Source organism: Gigantopelta aegis, chromosome 2 (assembly GCF_016097555.1).
Source record: "Gigantopelta aegis isolate Gae_Host chromosome 2, Gae_host_genome, whole genome shotgun sequence".
Taxonomy (NCBI): Eukaryota; Metazoa; Mollusca; class Gastropoda; order Neomphalida; family Peltospiridae; genus Gigantopelta; species Gigantopelta aegis.
The window spans coordinates 38,077,576-38,101,273 of record NC_054700.1 but is presented as its reverse complement, the minus strand read 5'-3'; the positions used below and the strand labels follow the sequence as shown (position 1 = coordinate 38,101,273).

Genomic DNA, 23,698 nt, shown 5'->3' with positions numbered 1-23,698 from the left:
TCATAAAATCACGTTTTAGGATATCTAAAGTGAAATATCCTCGAGAGAGCACGTCCCTGAACCCCTTTGAGCTGTATTTATTTCGGTATGCGTCATAGTCAGTGAGAACAGGATTATTGAGTAGGCTATAGGTTGGTGAAAATAAAAATTAAATTCAAACATAATTAGGGCACCTGACATGTTCTGTATGCCTGAAACTACACACACACACACACACACACACACACACACACACACAAAAACCACATACACACACAAAACCACAAACACGCACACACGTGACACGCACACGCCATTGAAACAGAAAACAAAAACACTCAGAACAAACAGTCCATTTGCGTTGGTCACTCTTTGGTTTCTCTTTCTCTTATTACATTTAGTTCTACTAAATAAACTAGCTTAATTAGAAATTACCCATTTTGATAGTAACAAATAGCAAAGTAACTAATTAGTGGTGTATTTGTATAGCTTGATACTTTAATAATCACTAGAATAAATATTTTATAAAAATTATAAAAGTAGATAATTATATAAAAAGGATACTACCATTTGTAAAGTATTGCTAAATTTTTATATATACAATTTTTGTGAATGTTACATTTAAGATCATACTTTTAGGGATCATTTCTATAGTATGCATCGCCAAGACGTCAAGTAACACTGACGAACCATCGAGACCACGATGATGAGACAGAGCCTCCCCTTCTGAGCGCGAAGCGGGCTGGGAGTGTCACCTTCTTGGTGACCTGCTCCTTGTCATTGATGACCGTTCCTCTCTTCCTTTTGTGGGGAGTTGGAGGAAGGGGAGGCATTCTGAGTGGCTCAACACCTTTTTTTAAATAACAAAAAATAGTTTCTATAATATGCTTCGTCAAGAGTGGCTCAACCCTATTGTTATGAATAACTTAAAACAGTGAACAGATTTAGGAGGTAACCATATGGAGTTTTTAGATTTGCGGGTGTTATTGTCTATTTGATCCCGCAAATGTCATTTTTGACAAACGGCGTTAGGGACCGTAACAAAAGTATACTGAAGCCAGAGAGACTAAGTCACTTAGTCTTGATTCTGACCCCCCACCCCCCTCAAAAAGACTAAATGGGCAGTTGACTTTGGCTTCATCCAAATTGACGTTACAGAACAAGGTTTGGAAAAGACCAAAGGAAGACAGTAGTAATATAAAAGATACAAACAGTATTTATTCATGAATGCACATAGGGAAACAATGTTTTCCGGTACCGGCAGTAATTTGCGACAACAAGCGTGTTGTTTTAATGCATTTCTTGATCTTTATAACGGCATACAAATCTTCTAACAAATGTATAACTGCTAATTTGCAAGACCCTTGCTCTAAAAAAAACTAACTTTTATTCCCATTTTGATATGCTGCCAAACTGAGCCGAACCGGGCCGCATGTGGACCAGAGACGATTGGCACCAACCGGATTAATATACGGCTGATCGCACAGCGCTTGATGTGCAAGGTAGATATTTTTTAAACAACTTGTATTGTTGTTAATATCTTGGTGCAGAGTTGAGTTGTTCCTGTCAAGTCTCTTTTTGTTAATTAGAAGTTACAATATATCGTGAAATGTTTGAATGCGCTGTTTATTGGGAGAAAATATCACACCCACCCGCGACACGACGCCACACGCAAATTTCGACAAGTGAAAAAAGAGAAGTGACTCTTATTAAAGAAAATCATCCTAAACACGCTCAAGATGTATAACAACAATTGTTTGTTTGTTTTTTGTTTTGTTTGTTTCATTACTTTATTATTTATTAGTGTTACACATGATTGCCAAACCACTTGTCATACTAAGAGAGCTAACTCTTTACGATCGTTACAACGGCAAGACCTGTGTGGTACCAACATGGCCGTTATAACGAGAGTTGACTGTACTACATACCTAGCCACCTTGATATCCTGGTTTGCATGGGCAGTAGGTCGACAATAAATACCTTGGCCAGTGTTTTGAAGCCTTTTGGGTTGTGTTTGTATGATGATTTTCAAGTTCAAAGCAAGTGAAGCCAAAAGTGATAAAAAGACCAAATGGAGATGTTGAAATCGTAACCCCCCCCCCCCGACTAAGTGACTTAGTCTCTCTGGCTTCAATATACTTTTGTTACGGTCCCTTAGCCAGATAGTCTGGAGGAAATTGGGCCAAAACAGTCCAACCTTGCTGAAAATGGCGTATATGAGGTTTTGACTGATTTTCACTCCTTAAATGCCCTTCTTTGAGAAACTGATGGGTACCGGTGCAGTACCCTTGGGAAAAATCCTGTACTGAAAGATGGAGTCCAAGATGGCCGCTATCATAGAGACAATTTTGTATCTTTTCAACTAAACATCACAGAGTAACATATAATACCACTTTTTCTATGTTTTTAGGGTCAGGGAATCCATTTGTCAGGTTATTTTAAGGTCAAGAAAACATCTCAGTATCACGTTAATGGTTATTTATTCCCAAACTTCACCAATTTGAAAGTATCTCAGCTAATATATCAGACTATTTGAGAATCTGATAATTATAGCATGTGAATTTCTTTAATTTTCTAGCTCTTTATGATATCCTGGGTTGTGCCTTTGGTGGAGTGGAGAAGATGATGCCAGGTAGAAGATACCCATAAAATGTTCGGGCTCTTCGGATGGTGGCTGAAGTTTTACTGTCTCCACATATGAAGGACATGACTAGTATTGATGATTTGGAATTACAGATTTTAAAAAAGAATACCTGCACACAACAATAAACAAACAAACAAACAAATACAACAACATAAAAGAAAAAAAAGAAAGAAAAAAAAAAAAAACCCAGTAAAACATATAACCCTGCCTTGATACTGCTCCATATAATATTAATTTTCGATTTTGTGTGAAGGGTTCAAGTGAATAACCTGTGATGTCACATTTTCTTATTTTAAGACATGTGTGTAATTGAATTTCAAAGATTACAACTCTGCATCGTGGAGTACTTGAACTCCATCAACTCCACATCAGCAGCAGGTCGTCTCTTTTGCCCCATTCCCTGTCTGGAGCTCCACGCGGTAAGACGTGTTTGTTTTGCTTGTGCACACTGCACGTGTGCTCGACTTGGGGGTCCTTCATTTCGTTGTTTTTGTCAGCGAAATGAAGTTTTCTACTGGGATGTATGCGGCCATTGGAACTGATTGAACGCTGGAATGCTTCTCGTTTCGACAGTCTGCACCACTAGGTTGGATTCTTTTTTAGCGAGATTCCTTGCCTCCACGTAATTTCTCCGTCTGACTGTCGACTTGGTTTTTTTTCGTGACTCGTATGACGGCCATTCTGCAGGACGCCACGGTTGTTCGCGTTTAGTCTGTACATGTCCGAGCCTGTCCTAGCAGCACTGGCAGATTGACCGCCCCACTCTAAGAAGAAATAGGAAACGGGGTCGGCCCCTACTACTCTTTTTCTAGACTTTACCTTGCTTATAGTAATACCATCTCGTATCCTCCGGAGTCGGGCCCGTCCGCAATACTATACCAACCCATGACAACTGGACTATACCCTAGTCTGATACTCTTTCTCGTTCAGACGGATCCGGCTTCTCAAGATCTGTATTTCAGCACAGCACTACACCTTCAACGTCTATCGACTGTCAATCTAGGGGTTTTCTTGACGGGATGCAACCCATCTCGTCCCTTTAAGCTGTGCACCCAAACGGCCTTAACGAGGCCACTCGCGTGGACATATCGATCGGACTTTAAACTTTTAGATCTGCGTTCAAATACAACAACAAAAAAGACAAAAAAGAAAGAAAACAAAAGAAAAGCCCCAGTAAAACATATAACCCTGTCTTGATACTGTTCCACATAATATTAATTTTAATAACATAATATTTTAATTTTAATAACATAATATTAATTTTAATAACCTGTGATGTCACATTTTTCTTATTTTGAGACACATGTGTAATTGAATTTTAAAGTTTACAACTCTGCATCGAGGAGTACTTATACCTAAGCAAGTATGATTTACCGACAACTCTTAATGGCATACCATAATTATAGATTTGTATTGTACTGTGTCATTGTGACCTTGACACACGCCACCTTTATAATATCGACTATCCATTTGGAAATTACAGGTTATTCCTTTGGAACCTTCATATATATATATATATATATATATATATAATATATATATATATATATATATATATATATATATATATATATATATATATATATATATATATATATACACTAAAAGGCAAAAGTTATTGTGACATGGTTTGTTGGAGTAATACATTTGTGGATGAATTTATGGATGTAAACCAGAGAAAATGTGCATGAAACAGCTCGAAGAAATGCAACCAAGCACTTGTGGCAGCGATTGCATACTTTGTGCAAGAAACATGGAATATTCGGGAGAAATCCTGTCCAGTGTTCACCATAAAAGACCAGACATTCAGTCGCGCAAATCATTGCCACTTTGTGCAGCCTTTAGAAGTCCAGAAGTCAGAAAAACACCATTAGTTAACTGTTTGATGCAATTTCGTCATGCCACGCCTCGGTGAAAATGATCGATGGCTAGTCATAGGGATGCTTCAATCTGGGACCTCGCAGCGTGACGTTGCATATCAATTCAACGTCCACAGAAACACCATATGGCACTTATGTCAACGATATCAACAAAACAACCAGGTCAGCGGCCGACCACCCGCGATAACCCCTCGCCAAGACACATGAATCCGAACCACGCATCTGCGAAACGGGTTCCAGCCAGCAACCCTCACAGCCCGTACCATCCCTAGCAACAGAGGTATATCAGCGAGGACAGTCCGACGACGTCTACGCATCTACGGCATCCACGCAAGACGCCCAGTCAGAAGGCCAATCCTAACGCCAGAACATCGACGTCGACATCTCCAGTGGTGCAGTCAACACCTGCGATAGACAGTACTTGAATGGAGACGTGTCCTCTTCACTGATGAATCCCGTTTCCTTCTCCGCAGATCTGACGGCAGGACACGTGTCTACAGACGTCACGGTGAACGTTACGTCACGCCATGTGTACTTGAAGGAGATCGTTTTGGAGGTGGTGGCGTTATGATATGGGGTGGAATTACAGCCACAGGCCGGACCCAGATGGTTGGTATTGAAGGCAATTTGAATGCTGTGAGGTACCGAGATGAAATTTTGCAAACAACTGTTACCTTTTTTGCAACAGAACGGCCCCGGGATGACATTACAACACGATAACGCTAGACCACACATTGCTAGAGTTGTGCAGCAGTATCTGAATCAGAACAATGTTGATGTGCTACCCTGGCCTGCCAGGTCCCCTGATTTGTTACCAATCGAACATGTCTGGAATTAAATGGAGCGATGTCTTCTAAATGCTCCAACAACACTGCAGGAACTCCGGCTGATCCTTCCTCAGATCTGGAATGGCATTCTCAGGAACTTTCTCGAGCGTTTAGTGGTCTCAAGGATACGACGGTGCCAGGCCTGTATCAATGCTTAAGGTGGTGTGACGGTACATGCTCTTAATTTTGTTTTCGCCTGTGGCGATATTAATTGTTTTAGAGGGCGGTGTGCAGTTCCAAATTGCACTTAAGCCCAGATGGGCAACTTGTTACGTGATACCTATGTGCGACGGTCATCGAGCTTTTCTAATACACACTCAGCGCAGGTGTGGAGGCCATATGGCTAGTAGTTACGTAATATCTCCGGTAGTGCTGTTTATGGCCAGGGGATTGCTCGCGGATGGCGACAGCCAGTCTGACGATCAGAGAAAAATATGCTGGCGTGGTGGTTGTGGAAAATCCACATTATACGTGAGGTACCGCCTTGTACCCCCAGGCGATATTCGCTGTCTCTGAGAGTTTTGAATAAATAGCTAGGATTTTAGATATATCGAGGAGAAACGATAGGAAGGCTCCAGGGGATCGCTGTCCGTCCACTGACCGATCTATATTAGTTCAGACGGGACTTTGGTAAATATACTCTTCAAAAGAAGAAACGCAAAACCACATTGTCGTAACATTTGGAGAATTGATTTAATTATTGAATGGTGAGTCCGATAATTACCAAATGTTGCAGGATTGTTCACAATTCACTCTAGTCCATTGTGAGTAAGTGATAGGACACACCACCAAGGTCAAGGTCATCTGGAGTCAATACCGGGTGTGGCCTCCGCGTGTGTTCACAACTGCCTGGCACCGCCTGCCCATTGAAGCAACCAGAGTACGGATGACGTCCCGGGGGATGGTGGCCCACTCGGCCTGCAAGGCTGCTACCAGCTCGGGCAGGGTCTGGGGCTGTGGTTGTCGCTGTCGGAGCCGTCGGTCCAACTCGTCCCATAGATGCTCAATTGGGTTCAAATCCGGTGATATCGATGGCCAAGGAAGGACATTAATGTTGTTGTTCTGTAGGAAAGCCGCTGTGAGACGTGCTGTGTGAGGCCTGGCGTTGTCATGTTGGAACACTGCGTTGGCGTTGGCCATAACTGGAACGATGTGTGGCCGGAGGATCTGGTCAATGTAGCCCTGTGCATTCAGGTTGCCCTGCACGTGGACCAAGTCAGTTCTGCCAGTGTGTGAGATGGCTGCCCAAACCATGACACTACCCCCGCCGAATCTGTCCACTTCCTGCACGCAGTTTGCCGCATAACGTTCACCACGACGCCTATACACGCGACATCTTCCATCATGACGTCGGAGCAGAAATCGGGAGTCGTCACTGAACCACACCTGTCTCCATCGCAGTTGAGGCCATTGTCGATGAATCTGGCACCACTGCAGTCGGAGTCGACGGTGTTGTGGTGTTAAGATGACACCTCGAACTGGACGTCTGGCACGAATTCCTACCTCACGTAGGCGGTTCCGTACGGTCTGGTCGGATATCCTGCGCAAACCTGGTATTGCTGCGGCTGTGGAGGTGGCAGTAGTCAATCGTTCCCGAAGGTGGCGTACCCGGATGTAGCGGTCCTGCCCGGGGGTAGTGACCCGTGGTCGACCGGATCTAGGGAGGTCACGTGTTGATCCATGTTGCTGGTAACGGTCCCACAGTCTGGAGATGGTGCTTGGGGACACATGGAGTGCCCTGGCAACGGCCGTTCTGGATTCGCCTGCGTCTAGTCGGCCGATGGCATTGTTTCTCTGCGGTTCACTGAGACGTGGCATGTCCTGGATTGTCAACTGTCGGCCAGATACAGAGGCCAGGCAAGCGAACACCCTGCACTTTTATACTGTCGGTGTTCATGTTGCACGTGCAGACAACGCACGTGCAGTGGTGACATGGTTTGCACGTGGCTGCGTTTTTGCGAATATTCACATTTTGAAACTTTATTTTACAGTAGCTGCGTTTTATCGAATGTAACCGTGGGAATGTGTTTGGGACATGCAATGACCTTATATTCACAAAGCATGAACCGGTAGGAAACATAAAATCGGAGTTATAACCCATTTGTACCCTTTTGCGTTTCTTTTTTTGAAGAGTATATATATGTTCTGCTCTGTGTATAACCTTGATGTGATTGATGTGACTTTAAATATTTTAATACTGTATTATACCAATATTATTTAGACGGTGCTGCCGGTCATCTGACGCAGTAATCTGTAGGCTCACTGTCCTAAATAATTATAAAAAACTTAGCCTGTCATCCTAGAGGACCTAGGTAAACTGTAGGTTATTGTCTTTATTGTGATAGGTACCAGTATTAATTATGTGTTACAAGGTTACTGAATGAGTAGTTAAGGGTTAATTAAAAATTAACCAGTTAGGAATAGAGTCCTTTATTAATTAAGTTCCCCTGGAAGCGTTTCTCCATTATCACACGTGTGTGTGTTAGCGTTTCTCAATTATCACACGTGCGGGTGTTGTGTCACGGTGAAGTGATTAGCATAGTGTGTAAACTAGACACCTAGAGATTAACTAATTAAGTGATCAGTTCTGGGTTGTTATTATTTGTTGTTGTTAATTAACTACTGCGGCAGTACATTGGTCTGCGTAGGTTAATACAGATTCCAAAGTGTATTGTGTTTTTGTTGTGTTTTCTAGTGAACTAAACGTGCTATAATAATATATACTTTATATAAGATCGTATCTCTGATCATACCTAGACGAGACACGCGGGTAAATAACTACCCGTTACAGAGAGATCTAATAGATATACAGTTAGGAGAGATATTTGGATAATCGTGTTTCATTCAGTTACGGGTATTATAGAATCCCCGTGACAGGTGGACACACTCGCTACTGACTGTGTGAACTTCGCTCTGGACCCCCTCTAGTGATGTGGCTCGTTTGCTTATGGCAGGTGCACTCTTTTCATGGACTATTGCTCGTTTCCATACCTTCGGACATTTCTCTTTCCATGTTATAACGTTTCATACACGGCAGTAAAAACTTATCATCAATTATCTTTGTCTTTTGTGTGTCACAATAACTTTTGCCTTTTAGTATAGATCATAACGTTACTTACTTACTTATAAGTATTTGACGTGCCTATGTTCAATTAAGGTTTAAGCACGCTGTCCTGGGTATACAGTCTAGCAGCATGAACTGCTCTCCGTGACAGAAAGGGGGTTGCACAAAAGGTGTTATGGCTTTATTTCGTTAATTAGTGATCTATAATCGATAAAATTCGTGGGTGTATTTTCTAATAAAATAAAAATACGTTTATTGTTGTTGTTCGAAAGTTTTAAATAATTTGGACGACGATTTTAACGGTCACCTACAATTAAAATGGAAGCAGACATGTAGACCAATCTTGATGCCACGACCTAAAGAGAAATAATGACATGCCAACCCATGGACCTACGGGTTATGGTTTTGTATGGTGAGTGGTCGTGATTTTTTAGAATGAATTAATTAATTAGTGAACGAAACAAAAAACGAAGAAAGCAAGAATATCAAAGTTTGTTTTGTTTAATGACACGACTAAAGCACATTGATTAATTAATCATCGGATATTGAATGTCAAACATTTTATAAGTTTGACTCGTAGTCATCAGAGAAAATCCACTACCTTTCAGGCCTTTCCCCAGGATTTTTTTAAGGCGCTTACATATTTAGCATCATTATAACACAAAAATCAAGCCAAAAGAAGTGGGGTAGTGAGTTGTAAACAGTTAAGTGTTTGCCTTCAATCCATCAAATCATGTTGGGGTTGTTTTTGTGTTTTGGAGGGTGGGGGGGGGGGGGGGGGGGGGGGGGGGGGGGGGGGGGAAACTTTTTTTTTAAACCCCATCAATTCTCTCCACCCCCCCCCCCCCCCCCCCCCCCTCCCCAACAACTTCATAATTTGCGCCATGTTGTTGCTGTTGATTTCAGCGTCGGGTTAAATGCTTGTTGTGATTTCTGCTTGTAAAATACCTAAGCTAAGAATGCTGACTTCACAGTATATTCCATTTATAAAAAAAAAAACCCACCAAAAAACACCCCAAAACGTTAATAAAATTTAAAAAAATAAAAGTTTTTTAAATCCAGCTAACTTATTAAATGTCACCTCACAGTTTAACAAATATATATCTAGCATTATCTAACAAATATGATTATTGTGAACTAATTTAGTGTACGTTTAACTGCAATTTGTATCAATACTGCATGTACATTTCCCGCGATCGCGATCTCAGTGCGTGCTCTCGACCATAGGTACAAAATTAACAAAGACAAAGGAAATAACGAAACTGCAGTTATTTATTCATTGATGCAAACAACTATTGTTTTTCTACACATTTACATCAAGATTTACTCCTGTGTAATCGTATTGTTCATGTCCGCAACGATATCTCTTGACACGTGGGTGTCAGCTGACTCTGAAGCGTGACGTATATTACGCCGAGAGCTTTCCTCAGTTCAGACAACGAACGTTCTTCCTAACGTTCGCGAACTATTTGATTGGTGTCCGTCGTGTCCATTTGGTTTAACGTGAAGCGCACAAACCAGTGTAGCGAACGTTTTGTTTCCGCTCGGTCTGGTTGAAATCAGCCATTGGGATAGCCGACATGTCGTTCGGCCCTGAACTGGCATGTGTATTCAAACTGACATGCATTGTTGGTTTGTTTTTATTACTTTGATTCAAAGACTTTACAAAATTAAAATAGCAAGTTACATATCTTCCAGACATTAAATCGCCGTCACATTGCTGCCATATATGTCGAATGCATGCCGTTAAAATTAATAACCTTGATTATTAAAATTAGCAAACATCATAAGGCATACGCTGTATTCTGGATAACACCGTTTCTCGTTACCGGTCGCGAGATCGCTATTATGCTAATTGAATATTTGGTATTATTATGTTTGAGGTGTCGAATAGATTATGTAACCGTTTGTTCACATCAGAAGATAGAAAATGGCTCAGCCAAAATTTTAGCCACTTGCAAATTTTATTAGCAATTTTTTTGTAAAAATAATTTTTAATTAGCCGATGGCTAAATTGGTTACCGACAGCGCGAGCCCTGAATGTTTTCAGTGTGTTTTGGGAAGGGGGTGTTAGGATAGAAATTACTGATTGCCAACTTAACTGTACTATTAAAAAGTGCTTCACCTATTGTTTATTGACTTAAATAGTACAGTTGATTCTGTCAATGGGCATCTTCTTTGATCGGCCTTGAAGCTTGATTGCTCGGCACGGCAATCCCGTTACGCGTACGTGCCTTCCTGGCGGATTAGCGGTCCCAGTAGATGTGGTGAAATTACCAAACACCAATTGATATTTATTTTGGACGTGTTTTACCTGTCATAGTCAAACCTTGACTCGCGTGTGTTGTGTTGCTGTCTTGTGGTTTGTCTTGTGGTTTGTCTATTGTTAATTTGTTGTTGCGTATTTCATTTGTTACATGTAATTTGTTTTTAGTAATTCATTTTCTCCAATTATTTCTTGCATATATAATTTTATATATATATATATATATATATATATATATATATATATATATATATATATATATATATATTAATATTATTTTTCGTGTAGTTGTAACATCCGCCCCCCCCCCCCCTCCCGTCGTTAAGATATCTGAAAATGGCCGAATCTGTCATTGTTGTATCCAACTCTTTTTCCTGTCTTTCGTGGAATCCTAGCCCATTCTTCCTGCAGTGCATGTGACAGCCGCGGAAGCGTCTTGGGGCTCCGGGTTACGCTGGCGTACACGTCTGTCCAGCTGATCCCATAGATGTTCAATGGGGTTGAGATCTGGCGATCTTGATGGCCATGGCAGCACATTAATGTTATCATTCTGTAGGAAATCCATTGTTACGCGTGCCGTATGCGGCCTGGCACTGTTCTGCTGAAAGAGTTCTCTCTGTCGATCCAAAATGGGAAGCATGTCACGGCGAAGAATTTCATCCCGGTAACGTATAGCTGTAAGGTTGCCTTGTACGAACACGTTCACTTTTGCCGGTGTATGAGATGGCTCCCCACATCATGACACTTCCTCCACCGAATCTGTCAACTTGGGCGACGCAGTTGTTGGCAAAACGTTTATTGCGGCATCTGTAAACACGTTGTCGTCCATCACGTCGTTGTAGAAGGAAACGTGACTCGTCGCTGAACCATACTCGCCGCCAGTTTCCCAAGTTCCACCCCTCTATATTCGTGCACCAGCGAACACGTAAATGTCGATGTTGACGTCGCAGGACGGGGCCAACATACGGTCTCCTAGCCCATAAACCAGCTTCTCGAAGTCGGTTCCGAATGGTTAGTGCAGACACCCTTCTCAAACCATGTATGCGTCCAGCAGTGTTCGTTGCTGTGGCAGTTCGGTAAAGCAAGTGCAGAACCCGGATGTAGCGATCTTGTGCTGCAGTTGTTATGCGAGGTCTTCCACTTCTGGGCTGGTCTTCAGCTGATTGAAACTTCTGGTACCTGTCCCAGAGACGTGAGATGGTGCTCTGATGGACGTTCATGTGGTGTGCGACTGCTGACTGCGATTCATCTAACTGGAGGCGGCCTATTGCAATGTTTCTATTCAGCAGGCTTAGTCTTGGCATTTTGCAACTCGTCTACGTGAAATGGAAATGAAGCATCATTGCGAGCATTAAAGCTTTAAATATCCATCATTACCTCAATCTTTTCCCCGAGTTTCACGTGCATTCGCCAAAATCTGACCATTTCTCGCCGATTCCCTGCAATTGTCGCACAACGTGCATTAAATTTGTTTTAGGGTTCATTTGGGCATGCTGTCCTATTCCAGGAACATTAACAAACATGGTCATTCAGCAACATTGTACAAAACTATATTTTGTAAAATCAAACACTTTTCTTCTTTCCCTATCACCTATACGTTAATTGTTTTACAGAGTACCGGGTATATATTTCAGGCAAAGTATTTTCCTCCTGATTGAAATAGGGGAATTTTCCAGTTCGGCGTGCAGATTGTCGATAGGTGTGGTTAAATGGGCTATGGCTAGTATTGTAAAACGTTACTTTGAACGATGTCTATAAATAAAATGTTAGGGTATATATATATATATATATATATATATATATATATATATATATATATAAATGTTTTTTTTTTTTTTTTTTTTTTTTTGGTTTTTTTTTTTGGGGGGGGCTCCATTAATTACTTGGGCTGCATATTGTACACGTGCAAGAATGTGAGTGTTTTATATCATTAGGTTTTTTCTTGTCTGATCCCCCATTCAGTGCCTGCAATGGCTTTAATGATATTAACATAGTTTCTGCAGATGGTAACTATGTTTTTAATGTGGGTTTTAAAGGAAAGATTGTGATCAAAGGTGATACCAAGAAATTTTACTTTGTTTACTTGAGGGGGCGGGAAGTAGCCCAGTGGTAAAGTGCTCGCTTAATGCGCGGTCTGTTTAGGATCGATCCCCTTCGGTGACTCCATTGGGCTATTTCACGTTCCAGCCAGTGCTCCACAACTGATGTAGCAAAGGCCGTGGTATGTACTATCCTGTCTGTGGAATGGTGCATATAAAAGATCCCTTGCTGCTAATCGAAAAGAGTAGCCCTTGAAGTGGCCACAGCGGAGTTCCTCTCTATATATCTGTGTGGTCTTTAACCATATGTTTGACTTCATATAGCCGTAAATAAAATGTGTTAAGTGTGTCGATAAAAAAACAAAACATTTCCTTCCTTGTTTACTTGAGGGATTGGTTTGTTGTATAATTTGAGATTACGTTTCTTTTTCTTTTTAAATCAGTATATTTGGTTACAAAACACTATGCATACAGTTTTTTGAGGTGGACATTGTTACTCTCCATTTATCTGCCCAGGTTAAGAAATTATTAAAGTGTTTTTTTGGAGGTGTTTTCCTATGGATTTGGAAGCCATACTTTTTCTCAATAAAGCCGTGTCGTCTGCAAAGAGACCTAGGTTAGTTGGATTGGGATGTCTTTGTGTGGCACCTTATTTAAATAGAAAATCGGTCACGTTTTTATTTTTAAAAAATCCAAAAAGGGTACGGACAATGACTGAGCCTTGTGGTATAACATTTTCCAAAGTCGATTCTTTGTTAATTGGCTGATCAGTAAAATTAAACATATTGCGTATTTAGGTAATAAATAATTCATTCATTTATTCATTTCAACTTATTGTTGTGCTTATAACCAATTAAGCTTCAAGCATTCTGTCATGGGCGCACACCTCAGCTATCTGGGCTGTCGGTCCAGGACAGAGGGTTAGTAGTTAGTTGTTCGTGGTTAGTGAGAGAGAGAGAGAGAGAGAGAGAGAGAGAGAGAGAGAGAGAGAGAGAGAGAGAGAGAGAGAGAGAGAGAGAGAGGGGGGGGGGGAGGAGGAGGTGTAGTAGTCTATGGGTGGGAGCCGGTACCGGGCTGTGTCCGATGGCTTAACCACAACACTAAACCATTCTGAGATGTATACATATACAATGTAATACTATGCAAATTAATCCTTGAATCTACTGTAACACTGAACCCCAAAATCCAGAGCATGTACTGCAAAGATGTCCAACATATGACTGTATCAGAGAAAACATCTGGCCACAACCCAGAACAATCGGAGAAAAACTTTGGGGCGAAACAGACGACCTGTTGCTGGCTGTGGAGTTCATGGAGGCGGTAAAACTAACGATTTGAATTCAAGGAGCATAAAGAAACTGAACACAGAAGAAGAAGAAGAAGAAGAAGAAGAAGAAGAAGAAGAAGAAAAAAGTAGAAGAAGAATCTTTCAATCAGTTTTAAAAATTAGTTTTAAAATGGTTAATTTCACGATTTAGACGTCATAAACAGAAGCCGGTTTAAAGATCCGCGGGTCATGTAGCACAAATAACAGCGGGGCCCCCCTTCCTAGGATATATTAATTTTGCAACCCCCTCGGGGAGAGGGGAAAAATTACCTGAGGAAAATAAATGTACACATCACCGCGGGGCTCTTGTAGCGCGGCGACCGTAGCACGTGCTACATGTACTACTAGGATAAACCGACTTTGGTCATAACATCACGTTTTAGGATATCTAAAGTGAAATATCCTCGAGAGAGCACGTCCCTGAACCCCTTTGAGCTGTATTTATTTCGGTATGCGTCATAGTCAGTGAGAACAGGATTATTGAGTAGGCTATAGGTTGGTGAAAATAAAAATTAAATTGAAATATAATTAGGGCACCTGACATGTTCTGTATGCCTGAAACAACACACACACACACACACACACAAAACCACACACACACACACACAACCACAAACACGCACACACGTGACACGCACACACCATTGAAACAGAAAACAAAAACACTCAGAACAAACAGTCCATTTGCGTTGGTCACTCTTTGGTTTCTCTTTCTCTTATTACATTTAGTTCTACTAAATAAACTAACTCAATTAGAAATTACCCATTTTGATAGTAACAAATAGCAAAGTAACTAATTAGTGGTGTATTTGTATAGCTTGATACTTTAATAATCACTAGAATAAATATTTTATAAAAATTATAAAAGTAGATAATTATATCAAAAGGATACTACCATTTGAAAAGTATTGCTAAATTTTTATATATACAATTTTTGTGAATGTTATATTTAAGATCATACTTTTAGGGATCATTTCTATAGTATGCATCGCCAAGACGTCAAGTAACACTGACTAACCATCGAGACCACGATGATGAGACAGAGCCTCCCCTTCTGAGCGCGAAGCGGGCTGGGAGTGTCACCTTCTAGGTGACCTGCTCCTTGTCATTGATGACCGTTCCTCTCTTCCTTTTGTGGGGAGTTGGAGGAAGGGGAGGCATTCTGAGTGGCTCAACACCTTTTTTTAAATAACAAAAAATAGTTTCTATAATATCCTTCATCAAGAGTGGCTTAACCCTGTTGTTATAAATAACTTAAAACGGTGAAAAGATTTAGGAGATAACCATATGGATTTTTTTAGATTTGCGGGTGTTATTGTCTATTTGATCCGGCAAATGTAATTTTTGACCGACGGCGTTAACCTGATAGTCTGGAGGAAATTGGGCCAAAACAGCCCAACCTTGCTGAAAATGGCGTACATGAGGTTTTGACTGATTTTCACTCCTTAAATGCCCTTCTTTGAGAAACTGATGGGTACCGGTGCAGTACCCTTGGGGAAAATCCGATACTGAAGATGGAGTCCAAGATGGCCACCATCAAAGAGATAATTTTGTAACTTTTCAACTAAATATCCTATGTTTTTAGGGTCAAGGAATCCATTTGTCAGGTTATTTCAAGGTCAAGAAAACATCTCAGTATCAAGTTAACGGTTATTTATTCCCAAAATTCACCTATTTGAAAGTATCTCAGCTAATATTTCAAACTATTTGAGAATCTGATAATTATTATTATTATTTTTTTTTTATTATTTATTTTTATTTTTTTTACATTTCAGGCAGGTCCCGAACATGCCGGGTGCCCCATTTATTTCAAAAACACCTCCCTATTTACAATGAACCAGGTTCTCCTTGAATGTGGCCAATAAAGATATACATATAAGTGTCAGTGCTTGTTTCAAAAATAATATACATTTTAATTAGTGCATGTTTGTATTTTTGTTTTCTTTACTGTGATTAGTGTATATGGCTTAAGTGATGTGTATTTACAATATTTAAACCTGGTTTGCGGACCTGGCCCCCAAAGCTGATAATTATAGCATGTGAATTTCTTTAATTTTCTAGCGTTTTATGATATCCTGGGTTGTGCCTTTGGTGGAGTGGACAAGATGATGCCAGGTAGAAGATACCCATAAAATGTTCGGGCTCTTCGGATGGTACAAAAAACAAACAAACAAACAAACAAACACAACAACAAAAAAGACAAAAAAAGAAAGAAAACAAAAGAAAAACCACAGTAAAACATATAACCCTGCCTTGATACTGCTCCACATAATATTAATTTTCGATTTTGTGTGAAGGGTTCAAGTGAATAACCTGTGATGTCACATTTTTCTTATTTTAAGACACATGTGTAATTGAATTTCAAAGTTTACAACTCTGCATTGTGGAGTACGTATACCTAAGCAAGTATGATTTACCAACAACTCTTAATTTTTTTTTTTTTTTTTTTTTTTATATTTCAGGCAGGTCCCGAACATGCCGGGTGCCCCATTTATTTCATAAAGCCTCCTTATTTACAATAAACCAGGTTCTCCTTGAATGTGGCCAATAAAAATCTACATATGAGTGTAAGTGCTTGTTTCACAATAATATACATTTTAGTTAGTGCATGTTTGTGTTTTTGTTTTCTTTATATTATTAGTGTGTATGACTTAGGTGGTGTGTATTTATAATATCTTAACCTGGTTGACGGACCTGGCCTCCAAAGCTACAAGCCGGGGGGTCCAGGTCTATTTTGTTCTACAGTTTGTGCAATTTGCCAATCTTTATCATAATTTATATGTAATATCAAGGGCGTCATTGCACGATGCGATGACTCCCTTGAAGCACCAGTGATTTAGGAATTTTTCTTTTCTGTTTGGCCACTCTAAGGCGGCGAAATATTCTACTTCAACCCTTGAATATATTAAGTGTTTGAAAAGAGCCATTTCATTACATGGCTTATCTCCCTCTAAAAGTTTTCTGGATGTCCATATTACCCTTATCGCTTTACTCCAGAGAAAAATTCCCAATTGCGATCCATAATCTCCAGGCTTATGTTTTATGCCGAAAATCATGGCATACGGATTCAAACGGAAATTGTTGCCAAAAAGTTTTTTAAAGATCGGTTCAATTTGCTTTATAAATAGTTTTGTTTTGTTGCAGTGAAAAAAGGCATGCAAGACTGAGTCCACTCCGTTGCACACAAGGCACTCCGGAGTGGTCGCAATCTTCCAGTCATATAGATGTTTTCTAACTGCAATTACGTTTCTAATCATTTTATAAATTAAATCATAGTCGGGATTTTCAATGAAACCTGAGTTTAATGTTTTCCAAATGTTTTGCCAATTTATGGTTTCATTAAAGGCTATATTCCACCTGGTCTTAAATGATGCATCTTTGTAAGTTCTTAATAACAAGACTGCGTATATGTCTTTAGTTTTCGCGTCTGTCACGTCTATTTTCGTATCACCTATATTGATACGAAAGATGGCGTCTAAGTCACCATCAAGGGGGTCTTCATTTTGTAGCGTCCATAGTAATGTCCGCGAAAAGTTGTCCTGTAGGTCTTTTAATTGACGATGAAATACCGCGCTAGTTGAAACACCGGCGAAGTCCAAAAAGTCGTTCGTCCCCGAGTCCCAAATGTCTTTGACTAAATTTAGTCTTTCTCTACGTATACTTGTGTATGTTTTGTTGGATATAAAAGGGTTCTCGTGTAACGGTTCATAAATTATCTGTTGGTAGCTGTTAGTGTCTCTAGTAGTGTCAAGGTCCTTCCATGTTAAGAGTATTTCCCTGTAGATATTCGGCATTGAGATGAAATTATCTTTTTTATTTATGATTTTACATTTTAGAACATGTCTTTCAATATTTAAGTTTTTGTATTGGCCTAAAAAGTGATCCGCTAAGGATTTCCAGTGGCCATCGCCCTCTGAGCTTAAAAATCTACTTACAAATTTAATTCTTTGTGCTTTAATTTTTTGCCGAATATTTACGACACCCAACCCGCCTAACTCCTTAGGTAGTTGAAGTTGCTCTTTTGATATAAAATGTTTTTTATAACTCCAAATAAAGTCAAAAATAATTTTATCGATTTGTTTAGCGTATTTTTCCGGTAATTCCAAAACGTTAGATAGGTACCAAATGCCGCTAGTGGCAAGCGAATTTACTGCTACTACTTTACCATGTAATGTTAATTTACGATTACTCCACATGTTTAAAATAGTTTTGATTTTTTGAATTTTTGGTTCCCAATTATCGACTGACACATCTACGTTACCAAAATAGAAACCTAAAATTTTGATTTTTTCGTTTGTCCATCTTATATCAATAGGCGTATTTTTCTCGTACCTAAGTCTCCCCATTAGGAAACCAGTGGTTTTCTGAAGGTTGACTTTGGCTCCAGAAGCACGTTCGTATATATTTAAGACTTTAAACAATCGTTTAACTGAGTCTAGGTCTGATAAGGTCGCGTTGCCGTCGTCTGAGTAGCCCACCCACTTACTAACGAAGCCATCAGGTAGATTTATTCCATTAATTTTTGTATCTTCCCGAACAGCTTCCGCCAAAGTTTCTGCTACTAAAATATATAAAACTGTGCTGATCGGGCATCCCTGTCTAATACCCCGAGATAGGTTAAAATAGTTAGAGATATGTCCATTGACTTTTACCGCAGATGAAATATCTGTGTAACAAGTCTTAATCATTTTTATGAAGTTTGGTCCAAAGTTAAATTTTTTGAGCACTTTAAATAAAAAGTCCCACTCTACTCTATCATAAGCTTTAGTTTTGATCTAGAGAAAGAATTAATCCCGGTAAATTTTCACGATTAACGTATTCTATTAGGTCCCTTATCAATGACGCACCGTCATGTATTGATCTGCCTTTTACTGAACATTTTTGATTTGGGTGAATAATTTTTGGTAAGAAATCTCGAATTCTACTGGCCAAAACTTTTGTGATAATTTTGTAGTCGCAATTTAGTAACGAAATCGGGCGCCAATTTTTTAGAAGTTGTTTTTCATTGCCTTTCCAAATTAGAACGATTACACCGCGCCTCATGGTGAAAGTTAATTTTTCTTTACTAAAGGCATCATTAATTACTTCTACCAGGTCACTACCAATAAGGCCGAAAAAATTCCGGTAGAATTCTGCAGACAATCCATCACAGCCAGGCGATTTTTCATTGGCAAAAGATTTAATAGCTGATGAGACTTCGTCAAGAGTTATTTCCCCTTCGCATGCATCTCTGTCTTCATCGTTTAGCGTCTTTGTCATTTTGTTTAATAAATAATTTTGTGCCGAAACGTCTGTCTTTTCTGAAGTGTATAAAGTTTTATAAAAATTAGTAGTTTCCTCTAAAATTTCTTGTTGTGTGTTGATTAAATTACCGTCTTCGGTTATTAAAGAATTCATATGTTTATTGTTAGCTTTTTGTTTTTCGAGATTTACAAAATAAGCCGTGCATCTTTCACCTTGTTCTATTTCGTCGACCTTGGCCCTAATTCTAGCACCCTGTAATTGTATTTGTTCGTAGCTTTTAATTTTATTTTGTACATTTAATAATTCAGAATAATCGTCCAAGTGTCCTAACTCGTCTAGTTGTGTTAAGAAAATTTCGTCTTGTTTTAAATTATATATGTACGTCCTTTCAGTCCTGCGTTTTTGTTTACAATAGTCCTTGGTGAGAGTTTTTATTTTTACTTTACCCACATCCCACCATAATAAAAGATCCTCATAATGCCCTTTTTTTTGTTTTCCAAGTCTGCCAAAAATCATTTATTAAATTAGCGTAGTTTTTGTCTTTCAGAGTGCTATTGTTAAAAGCCCATAGTCCAGGTCCGTTGTTGTTTTTGTCAAAGGTGAAGTCAGCCCAAACAAGCTTGTGATCAGTATATACGCACTGAGTTACACCAGCTTCTTTCAGTAATAAACTGCCCTGAGATTATTCGATAAACTGCCCTGAGATTAAGATTCGGTCGTTGCGAGAGTAGTGGTTAGTAGTTATAAGCTTTACTATGGTATGTGTAAGGAGGTTCTGTTTGTAGGGTATAGATATCTGTATGCGTCGATGTTAGTGCATGTTCGTTTTTGGGTATAATGTTATTTAATTCTTTAACCCCTATGGTGCCCCTAAGCTCCTGCTTCTTAGAGCCTGTCCGGTCGAGCGTTACATTGTCCACACAATTAAAGTCGCCACAAAGAATGCGGCTAGTCACGGTTCGTTGGTCATATGTCGTAATGAAGTAATTTACACAGCTTGCAATGAACTCAGCACTTTGGCATGGGTTCACTGGACAATACAGATTAACTATGTTAAGTATCTGGCTTTTAAATTGGCAAAGTAAACTTAGAACGCGCCCATCTGCGTCTTTAAGAGAGCTTAATACTTTAATTTCTAACCCTTTTCTGAATAAAATAGCCACTCCCCATTTACGACCAAAATTGCATGAATTAGTGAAAAATTCCCCTTTAAAGTTTTTAAGCAATTCTTTAATATTGTCTTTATCATTGAAGTGTGTTTCTTGTAAGCATATAATATCTATTTTTTCTTTGTTTAATTGTTTTAGAATGAGCTCTCGCTTTGTGTGACTATTCACAAAGCCGTTCACGTTCAGTGTGCCAATTTTCAAGTGGATGATGATGTCTGCCAATCTATTAACGTATAATAATCATGAAAGAAATAGTAGAAAAGGAAACATACAAAAACATGAAACAAAAACACGCAGTCCAACACATATACAACAGTTTTACACACAGTTTTTAACACATCTTTTGTCTTGAAGGCCCCAGTATACACCCAGTCTATAGGTAGGCCTGGCCCAGCGGGCGCCAGGGTGGGGGGGGGGGGGGCCGGGGTGGTTTTTAAAGGTATTCACACAACAGTACACAACATTTAATAAACATATATAGAGTACAAAGACAGTCAACATGGTTTTGTTTGGGGGGGAAACATTGATACAAAAGCACACAAACACAGCGATTATAACACAGAGCACTGAACACAACACAGAAACACTGGGCCTGTTTCGAATTTGCACATGAACACAATTCACCACGCTGACACACAACACTGATCCACTGAACAAAGCGAAAACACCGCTCCTTTTACGAATGAACACAAGTACAAACACAATTAGGAACACACAAATAAAGCACAAGACAAGAGCACATACGAATACACACACATTTACCTTTGTTTGCTTTTCTAAACATTTTGGAAAGTCCAGGGGCGGGTCCGTGTCGTTTACCATAGCTAAGTTAAAGGGGTTAGGCAGTCTCAAGTCCTGGGTCGGTTCGTTTCGGGGGGTTTGGGTGTGACAAAGAGGGTGGGGGGGAAGACGCCTAAAACTAGGTTTTGTGCGCCTTCTGCCCCTTGCTCCTGGAAGGCGCTGGCTGGGGCAAGCTATGGCACGCTTTGTCTTTATCTTTCTCAGGTGTTGTATTTTCTGACGTGGATAGCTCTCTCTTTCTCTCTTTCTCTCTTTTCTCTCTCTTTCTTTCTTTCTTTGTCCTTTTGCTCTCCTGTCTCTCTCCTTCTTTCTCTCCCTCCTTCTCCTCGTCCGAGGATATCTCGCTCTGTGTGGGCCCATTTCCACCTACCGCGCCTGCCGTGTCTATGATCAACAACTCTTAATGGCATACCATAATTATTGATTTATATTGTATTGTGTCATTGTGACATTGACACACGCCACCTTTATAATATCGACTATTCATTTGGAAATTACAGGTTATTCCTTTGGAACCTTTATATATATATATATATATATATATATATATATATATATATATATATATATATATATATATATATATATATATATATATACTAAATGGCAAAAGTTATTGTGACATGGATTGTTTGGAGTAATACATTTGTGGATGAATTTATGGATGTAAACCAGAGAAAATGTGCATGAAACAGCTCGAAGAAATGCAGCCAAGCACTTGTTGCAGCGATTGCATACTTTGTGCAAGAAACATATTCGGGAGAAATCCTGTCCAGTGTTCACCATAAAAGGCCAGACATTCAGTTGCAAATCATTGCCACTGTGTGCAGCCTTTAGAAGTCCAGAAGTCAGAAAAACACCATTAGTGAAATGTTTGATGCAATTTCGTCATCGGTGAAAATGACAGATGGCGAGTCATAGGGATGCTTCAATCTGGGACCTCGCAGCGTGACGTCGCATGTCAATTCAACGTCCACAGAAACACCATATGGCACTTATGGCAACGATATCAACAAAAACAACCAGGTCAGAGACCGTCCTCGTAGCGGCCGACCACCCGCGATAACCCCTCGCCAAGACACATGGATCAACAATCTATATCAAAACCTATATTAGCTCGGCCATTTACCTTTCGACCGACCGTTGAAAATTGCGCCAAATTCCCTCGATCAAAATTGCGCACCCTTTTCTCTTTGGCATTTAACTGCTCCATTCAAATTCCATAGCACCACCACCACCACCACCCGCCTGCTACCGATTTGATCGGGTTGCTGGTGCTCCCTTGCACCTGCTGGTGCAGGCGGTCCCTCCTCTCCCCTCCCCCCCACCTTTCCTGTCATGGACGGAGGAGCCGGCCAAGGCCGGCTCTTGTGCCCACGACAGGCGTGCGCTACAACATCTTGTTCTGGATGTGCACGTAAAACCCTATGACATGACATGCCATGACATGGATCCGAACCACGCATCTGCGAAACGGGTTCCAGCCAGCAACCCTCACAGCCCGTACCATCCCTGGCAACAGAGGTATATCAGCGAGGACAGTCCGACGACGTCTACGCATCTACGGCATCCACGCAAGACGCCCAGTCAGAAGGCCAATCCTGACGCCAGAACATCGACGTCGACATCACCAGTGGTGCAGACAACACCTGCAATGGACAGCACTTGAATGGAGACGTGTCCTCTTCACTGATGAATCCCGTTTCCTTCTCCGCAGATCTGACGGTGAACGTTACGTCACGCCATGTGTACTTGAAGGGGGTCGTTTTGGAGGTGGTGGCGTTATGATATGGGGTGGAATTACAACCACAGGCCGGACCCAGATGGTTGGTATTGAAGGCAATTTGAATGCTGTGAGGTACCGAGATGAAATTTTGCAAACAACTGTGTTGCCGTTTTTGCAACAGAACGGTCTCGGGATGACATTACAACGCGATAACGCTAGACCACACATTGCTAGAGTTGTGCAGCAGTATCTGAATCAGAACAATGTTGATGTGCTATCCTGGCCTGCCAGGTCCCCGGATTTGTCACCAATCGAACATGTCTGGAATGAAATGCTCCAACATGCTCCAAATGCTCCGGCTGATCCTTCCTCAGATCTGGAATGGCATTCCCAGGAACTTTCTCCAGCGTTTAGTGGTCTCAATGAGACGACGGTGCCAGGCCTGTATCAATGCTTAAGGTGGACACACTCGCTACTTTAATAATAAATTGTGTATGGGGGTGGATGTTTTTAATTAAATAAATGTCCTCGGGTGTTTTTATCCAGTCCACCCGTGGTTGGGGTGGGGTAGGTCTGGGGCGTCTCGTTTCCTTTTTGGGGTCGGTTTGGTGTCCTGTTCTTCTCTTGGGGCGGGTTCTTCACTTTGGTCTTGGCCCGAAGGCATAGTTTTGGATGAGTCTAGGGTATATTAAAAACAATTTATATTAATCTTTTAGGGCACCCAGAATTGCC

The 23,698-nt window shown here is 40.4% G+C and overlaps 2 non-coding genes across 2 annotated transcripts; both read left to right on the top strand.

The window, feature by feature from the left end:
- The first annotated feature begins 602 nt into the window (after window positions 1–602).
- LOC121389157 lies at window positions 603–822 on the top strand. The gene has a single exon (XR_005960048.1). It is a non-coding gene; the product is annotated as a small nucleolar RNA U3 (small nucleolar RNA).
- Window positions 823–14,977: 14,155 nt separating this feature from the next.
- LOC121389116 lies at window positions 14,978–15,197 on the top strand. Its single transcript, XR_005960042.1, has one exon. It is a non-coding gene; the product is annotated as a small nucleolar RNA U3 (small nucleolar RNA).
- Window positions 15,198–23,698: the final 8,501 nt, after the last annotated feature.